Source organism: Corvus brachyrhynchos, unplaced genomic scaffold, assembly GCF_000691975.1.
Source record: "Corvus brachyrhynchos isolate BGI_N302 unplaced genomic scaffold, ASM69197v1 scaffold116, whole genome shotgun sequence".
NCBI classification, from domain to species: domain Eukaryota; kingdom Metazoa; phylum Chordata; class Aves; order Passeriformes; family Corvidae; genus Corvus; species Corvus brachyrhynchos.
In genome coordinates, this window is record NW_008240221.1 from 4,644,691 (window position 1) to 4,651,921 (window position 7,231).

Sequence of the window (7,231 nt, forward strand, 5' to 3'; positions counted from 1 at the left end):
TACATAAAACTAGGCCCATCTTGGCTTGTCATTATTTTTTCTGAGGTGTGAATAAAGCTGGTGGGCCTCCCTCATACAAGCGTTCCTGAATCTCACAACAACACTAACAAGTTGAACAGGTAGCACCAAAACAGGGCCCTCGAGAAAACAGAAATTAAAAGCTGTTCCATCAGCGTGGAAAAGAGGAAAGTATTTTCTGTACAAGAAAAAAGGGAAGCAAAGGAACCAGGGAGAGGTGTGTAAAAGCTTGCAATGTAGAGCCATTGCCTGTTCCTCTGCTGTGTTTCTGCAGGGCTGGATGGGATCAAGCGATTCCTCAGCAAGATCATGTATATGCTCTTGGAACAGCTCAAACCTGTGCTACCTCGGGACTGGTGCTGGCAAGTGTGGGAGCTATGGAGGGGCGATGCCCCACTACAGGCGCTGCTGGTACAGCAGTGATGGCTTCACACACAGTTTTGCACCAATTTAAATCTGTTGGTGTTGGTCAGGCTTGTATGTGCCATCTGCTGGGTAGAAATGTCCACCTGGGTGTCTGCAGTTATTCCACAGCATTTGATTTTAATTTGCAAGGAGATTTTTTCACTACAGTCCTTCCTCAGCTGCTTCTCATGGCGATGGACAGGAGTTGAGGTTTAAACACCGTGGTCTCAGACACTGCTAGGCAGATAGAGAGGTGCTTGGCAACAAACTGCTCAGTTCTTCCCTGCCTCTTGCAAGAGCTTTGTGCTGCTGCGGTCATATTTGGCTCCCATGCTTCAGCAGGTGAGGAGGGTTGCAGCAAGGACACCTCTCATGGCACTGGGTCAGCATCTCTTCCAGGTGAGCCCTTAGTAGTTCCCACTTCAGCAGCTGGGAAAGGTATCTGTCATCCACAGCATTTCACATCTTAGCTGCCTGCTTAAAATGACAATAGATGTTGCCAGTCTTTCGAAGAGTTTTAGTGTAATACCTGTCAAAAGGCATTCCACATCCTTTCAGAAGAGTCCCAGCTCTCTGGCAACACTTTGTTTTCTCTGGAAGAGGCTGAACTACTCTAAAATCAGCTTCTGGGTCCAAGCGGAGACAAAGGGATGTGAGAAAGCTGACAGTGAGGTAAGACAGTTCTCTCCTGGTTATTTAGGATTGTTTCTTGGCAACCTCCCACAAGCAACAAGAGCAAGAAGCAGCGCCAGGAAAACAGCGTGCTAAGCTCTGATGGCTTACTTCTCCTGGGATTGCATCCCACAATGCAGCTCCTCATCCATCATCCACTGGACTACTGTTGCCGCCTGAGTTTCCTTCCACCAGGCGAAGAACGTTATTCATCCTCAGCACCAAGGGAAATACACTTCTTGAGGAGTGCTTTGATGATGTTCTTCCCACAATGAGAACGCAGCTTCCAACACTTCTGTGCAAAGGATGGGTTGGGATCATTTTAGGGAGGGGTTTGGATTGTACAGTAGGTTGTCTGTTTTCTCTTCCCTTGTGGCTGACTCCTCCATATTACGAGCTGTACGTGTTGTGTGGGTGGAAGACAGAATTAATTAGTCATCAGGACAGAGCAGCCCTGGTTAGCAAAAATCTGCTTCTCTGTGCAAAACCTGCTCCCACCTTTTCCAAGGGATCTGTCAGCAACAATGCCTATTTCCCAAGAGACTTTGGAACTGGCACAGGTAGATCTCTACTGACATTTCATCCACTGCATGAGTCAATGGTGGCAAGTAAATGGTGGCAAGTAAAAACAAAAGGCACCTCCAGCCTCTGCCTTTTCCTGGCCATCAGAGTCTCCGTGCTTTGAGAGCTGCTCCAAATTCCTGCGGGGAAAGGACACCCGGCTAGGGAGTGCCCGGGTGACACCGTGCGCCAGGCAGCAGGCAGGGTGCGGAGCACCAGCTGCCCTGGGCTGTGAGACACAATAAAAACTGACCCCACCCAGCCGGCTCGGGATTGCTGTAATGTGTATGTTGCAAGTTCAGCAGATAATTAGTATTAGCCCTTTATATGGGTTAGGATGATGTGCATGTCAGGACACTTTAATATTATGGGTTCCTATCCTACAGCTAAATAAGTAATTGCTGGCCTGGTTGGCCTGTGCCCTGTTAAGAGATAAATGAAGTCAGCTTCTCCTTTCTGCAGCTTGCAGTCATCTTTTTATTACTCATCTAGACTGTGGCGTGTCTCCTCGTTTTCCACCCTATTCTCAGCATAGGCATCTTGTGCTGAGGTCTGCTGTGCCACAAAGCCCCACATCACCCCCTCCTCCAAGTTTAAAGGCTTGACTATTAAGCTTACCCAGCATGTATCCACATTTAATTTAATGTCATGACATGTGAGGTGGAATGGTTTGACAGTCATTGCACAGACAGTTCAGCCATCCTTTAGGGCAGCAGCTCCTGGGAGCAAGGCAGAGTGGAGAGCTGGAAGAGCTATTTCTCTCTGCTGCATGCATGAGCCCGAACTCCTGGGGTGTGGCTTCCCACTCCCCCCAGTCCAGTGCAACTTCCTCACGGCCCTGCCAGCCCTCACCCACCTTCTCTCTGTCAGCTCCAGCACCTGTGAGAAAGCTGGGTGAGAACACCCTTCCCTGGGACCTTCCACAGGGTGATCTGGAGCCGTGTACCTCTGGAGGCTCTAGAGCTGCTCCCAAGCAGCATTGAAACACCCAGCTACAGTCTCGACTATTAAAATTCTCTCCAAAACTGGGAGGCCAAATTCAAGCTCTCTTGGAGACAGTCCCTGTGCTGGCCCCTGAGCCATGCCCAAGCATTATTTGGGAGACTACAAGCTGGTCCTGACCAAAAATCATGCCAGCTCAGTGGGGCAGATCATCCTGGTCCAGTGCCAGGCAGCTGCTATGGTACAGTTTACCAGTACAGATACAGCATTGGATGCAGTAGAGATACAGGCCCTGAGCGCAGCTCAGGTGCAACTCACGTCCAAGGCAGCCTGGTGAGTGACTGAGCCACGTGAAATATCTACATGGAGCAGTGTGCTCTGCCACTGGATGTGGTTTAATAGTGCAGCATTTCTGAAAAATGTAAACCAGTGCCTCCTTCCCAGCCTCTGCTCCTCCCAAATCCCTCTTCACAAACACCCCGTGAATGGGACCAGGGGACCGGTCTGAGCTGAAACGCCAACCTGCTGCTGTGGCAGGGAGGGAGGGGATCAGCTGGAGAGCCCTGCAGGTGCAGTCTGCAGCAGAGCACGGAGGGCTGAGCTGGTACCACAGCAGGGCAGCAGCCTCCAGTGACACCAGCACAGGACTGGGGGCTGAGCCGGTCAGCACTGCCAGAATCAGCCTCTCCAACCCGCAGCCAGTTATTGCTGGCAAAAAAAAGTAGCTTACCTAACGTGCCAGTAGGTACCAAACATGACACATGGCCCCAGCTGCACCCCAGGCAAAGTACTCACTCCCAGGCAAAGCATTCCCAGCTTTGCTCTGGTCTGCAGCAACATCCTCTGGCCAGCCAAGGAATTAATAGCAGGCAGTGGACGGGAAGTGGGCAGGGATGCAAGGAGTTCCCACGCTTCTCCTCTCCTGCCAACTAAAACACCAGCTCCCAGCTATTCTGCGCATGCCCTGGGCTTACTTTTTAGATCACAAATAGTTTCCAGGGCAAATGCAACCCCTGCTCTGCCAAGTGAAGGGAGAGGAGTTGTGGAAAATACCTAGTCAGCAGTTTTCCGAGTTCAGGTGCAACACAGCTGTGGCTGGGAGGGTGATGCTGGCTGAGGGGACAGCACAGCTCACCGCCTCTGGGCTCTGGTGACGTTTCAGGTGCTTTTAACAAGACAATGAATGTAACGGGAGAGAGGGAGACCTCTAACTCAGCAACCGCCAGATCTACAACTGGACATTAACTGCAGAATCTGAAATAATCTGATTTTGGGAATTTCCAGGAGTCCCAGATGTTCAGCTGGAAATGACATTTTCTGAAGGCCCCAGGCTCCCTATAAAAGTGTAGCACAATGTCTTCACTCGAGGGCATTTCTGCCTATTAACACAACCAGGAAGAAAATGCTGAAATAAACTGCCAACAACGTGGAATTAGAAAGATCAAATTTCTGTTTGAGGGAAGCACATTTTAACAAGAGTAGAAAAATAAACCTGAGTTCCTGTAAGAAACTAATGGGGTGTGACATTTAATGTCCCTTCAGGACCCTAATGTGTTTGCAGCTGGGACCAGCCAGCCACGAGGTGACGCTGTGCCACATCACTCTGCAGGAAAAACATCCGGCTGAAAAAATCAGGCAAAGCTTTGAAGACTTGGGTGTTCTACAAGTATATGATAGTCCCACTAGAAGTTGGTGAATACAACCTCTACCTGTTACTCCTGTGCTGCAGCCAAAATCACATTGCTTATTGAAATCACATCCCGTCTCCAGTCAGGAGGAGCGATGGTGCCATGGAAAAAAAGCTGTTAAAACCAAGACCCTAACATGTCTGCATTATTCCTCCATTTCAGGAAACCAGTGGGGAAATGCCTGAGGCCACAGCCTCTGCCCTGGCTTCCACCAAGAGCTGCCTCCCCTGCTCTGTGCTGCAGCAGCACCCGCAAAACCTGAACTACATTTTTCTGTCTTGAGCAAAGAAACAAGGAAAAGCATGTACAATCATCTGGAATTGAGATCAAAGATGAAAATAGATGTTTGATGCTGACAAGAGGTGTTTGGGTCTGCTCTGAGCCATGTCCACGCTTCCCATCAGGATTTGGTTCCAGCCTGTTGCTGTGATACACTTTCACCCTTGCTCCCAAGGACTGTTTGAATGTAACAGAGGTGGCTCAAGCCTTTAAATGCAGGTGCATTCCCCTCCACCAGCCCTTGTCACCTGGCCTGACTGCCCACCAGCACTGCCAGCTTGCTGCTGGATGGCAAATTGTGCCAGGGTTCAGGTGTGAAACACAACACTGATGCACACCAAGCCCAGGACAAACCCAGCCGTGACAGCAGAAAGATGAGTCCTGCTTGCAATTCTGCTGTCTTCTGACTTGTGTCAAACATCTCTTCTACTCCCACTGGCCAAAATCTGCTCCTCCAGGGATTATTTCTCATCAGACCTTCCTACTGTAATACCTCCTTGTTGCCTTTCCTCCTCCTGCCTCATCTTTCCCCCATTAACTCTGTTAAATTAACTCATCCTTTCTTCTCTGAAGTTTCTCTGCTTATCCTCCAATTTGCACAGCTGAACAGGGCAAAGCAAGCAAGTTCCTTCCACAACACAGGATCAATGACTTGAGAAGCTGCCAAGACTCAGACGAATTGCCCTCAAAACTTCTAGCGAGGAACCAGCGACGCAGTGAAGCTGATATCCCTTTCCAGAAACCTCCTCCACCAGCCTCTTGGGAAGGGTGGGACTGCACTTTGCACAACAACCTAAAAGACTATATTGCTCCAGTAAACGACCAAAACCTGGTGCTACAAACTGTTTCCTCCCTCCTTTTCACAGGCTAGTGACATTTTAGGCCTCAAGGAGTCAGAACAGTAAGCCCACGACTGCTGTCTCTGCCATCTCAGGTTCAGGTAAATAAAGTGCTACCAAGAAAAGCTTCAGGTTTACCCTGAAACTACCTGAGACTTCTCTTGTATGTCTTTTAAATCTTTGAAAAATACTTGTAGTTCTTTGCTGTTTTTGTCTGGGTGCAACCAGAACTGTGAATTTCCTCCCAAACAAGAGGCAGCAGCAGCAGCAGCTGGAGGAGGAGACACACAGGATGCTCAGCATCACTGCTGCCTCACTGGTAGCACAGCTGTGGGCTGCACCCATTTGACCTCACTGGATGACCAAGGCCCACATGCCTGCTCCAGGCTGAGTTTTGAGGACCCTCATGGACATCTCTGTGCTGCAAAGCTTGACAGCATTCCCACCCTGGGTCTGCACCACAACCTGGGGTGGCTGAGGTGACGCTACAGGTTTGTCACCATAATTTCTGCCAGAGAGGGAAGTCTGAAGCAGGGAGTGGGGCATGGTGACCTCCCCACGCTACCCGAAGGGCCACATCTCAAATTCTTCAGCCTCTATAGTTTGCTCCTTGTCATTAGTTCATTGGTATCTACTGCTGTAGCTGACTGTCTCTACTGATACTAGAAAAGAAAGATGAGAGGCAGATCCACTGCTTTCCTGATATGTTATTACCCAGAAATACACCACTTCAGAATAGAGCTGAATTATTGCTTTATGCATAGGAAAACTCACAGCTTATATAATTACTACTTTTAAAGATCTAGCCATGATATTCACAAGTGGAAAAAGAGGGAAAATGAATACCAGCAGCCTCCATTTCTGTAAGTAAAGATAAATGGTAGAAGTCAGGAGGATTCCTCATAAATGAGAGTCCCTCAGAGGAGAAAGCAGTGCTGGAGTGAGCTCTGTTCATTCTGCAGGAGGGTTTGGAGTTTAAAGAGCAAGGAAAAAAATGTCAATACAAGATCTCTATTTTTTTTTTCTTCCATTTCCAAACCTTACTTCCTTTGAGGTTTTTCTTTAAAACCTGTCTAAATAAAGGGTTCTCATACAGAACCCTGCCAAGTTTCCGAATGGAAATTTTATTTTGTATTAAAGTAGTCCTTAACCCATGGATGTGCAGTTCAGTGATGGAAATGATACACTTCTAAGGAGTAAAACTGAGGCATGCAAGGCAGAATGTTCCTGGGTCCTAAATATTTCTTTCAATTTTTAAATTTATTACTTTATTCTGACAACTCTTGTGTATCTGTGGAGAGCAGTGTTTATCTAACAAACAACACACAACTTCCAAAGCCAAGCTAAAATGAAAGATGTCGGTGATTTTTGGCCTCATCACCAGTATATATGCTGCTGTTATTCTTGGATTGGAAAAAAAAAGCCCAGAAGATAAAGCTCAACTCTCTCAGAGGAAAATCCATTATTTGTTAAACTGAAAGAGACTGAAATGTGCCTTTAGGAAGAGCCAGACTGCAGTTGCAGTGGATTGGTGAACATTAAAGGGCAGCTTTATGTTCACATTTTTAAACGTCTGTTTACAAGCCTGACCCAGGGAAAAGCAGGAGACGAGCTTTATAAAGCCGAGCTATTTCCACAAGTCAGGAAAAGAAACTTCCAGTAGCACCGGGAGAAGGGAGAACGGGACGGCCCCGCTCGGGACCGTGTTCGCCTCGCACCGGAGACTGAAAGCGCAAAGAGAGCAGCAAAGAGAAAACGCAAAGAGAGCATCGAGCCTGTCTCGCAGCGAAGATCAAAAGAATTTAACGCCGCTGATGTGCGGAGGAA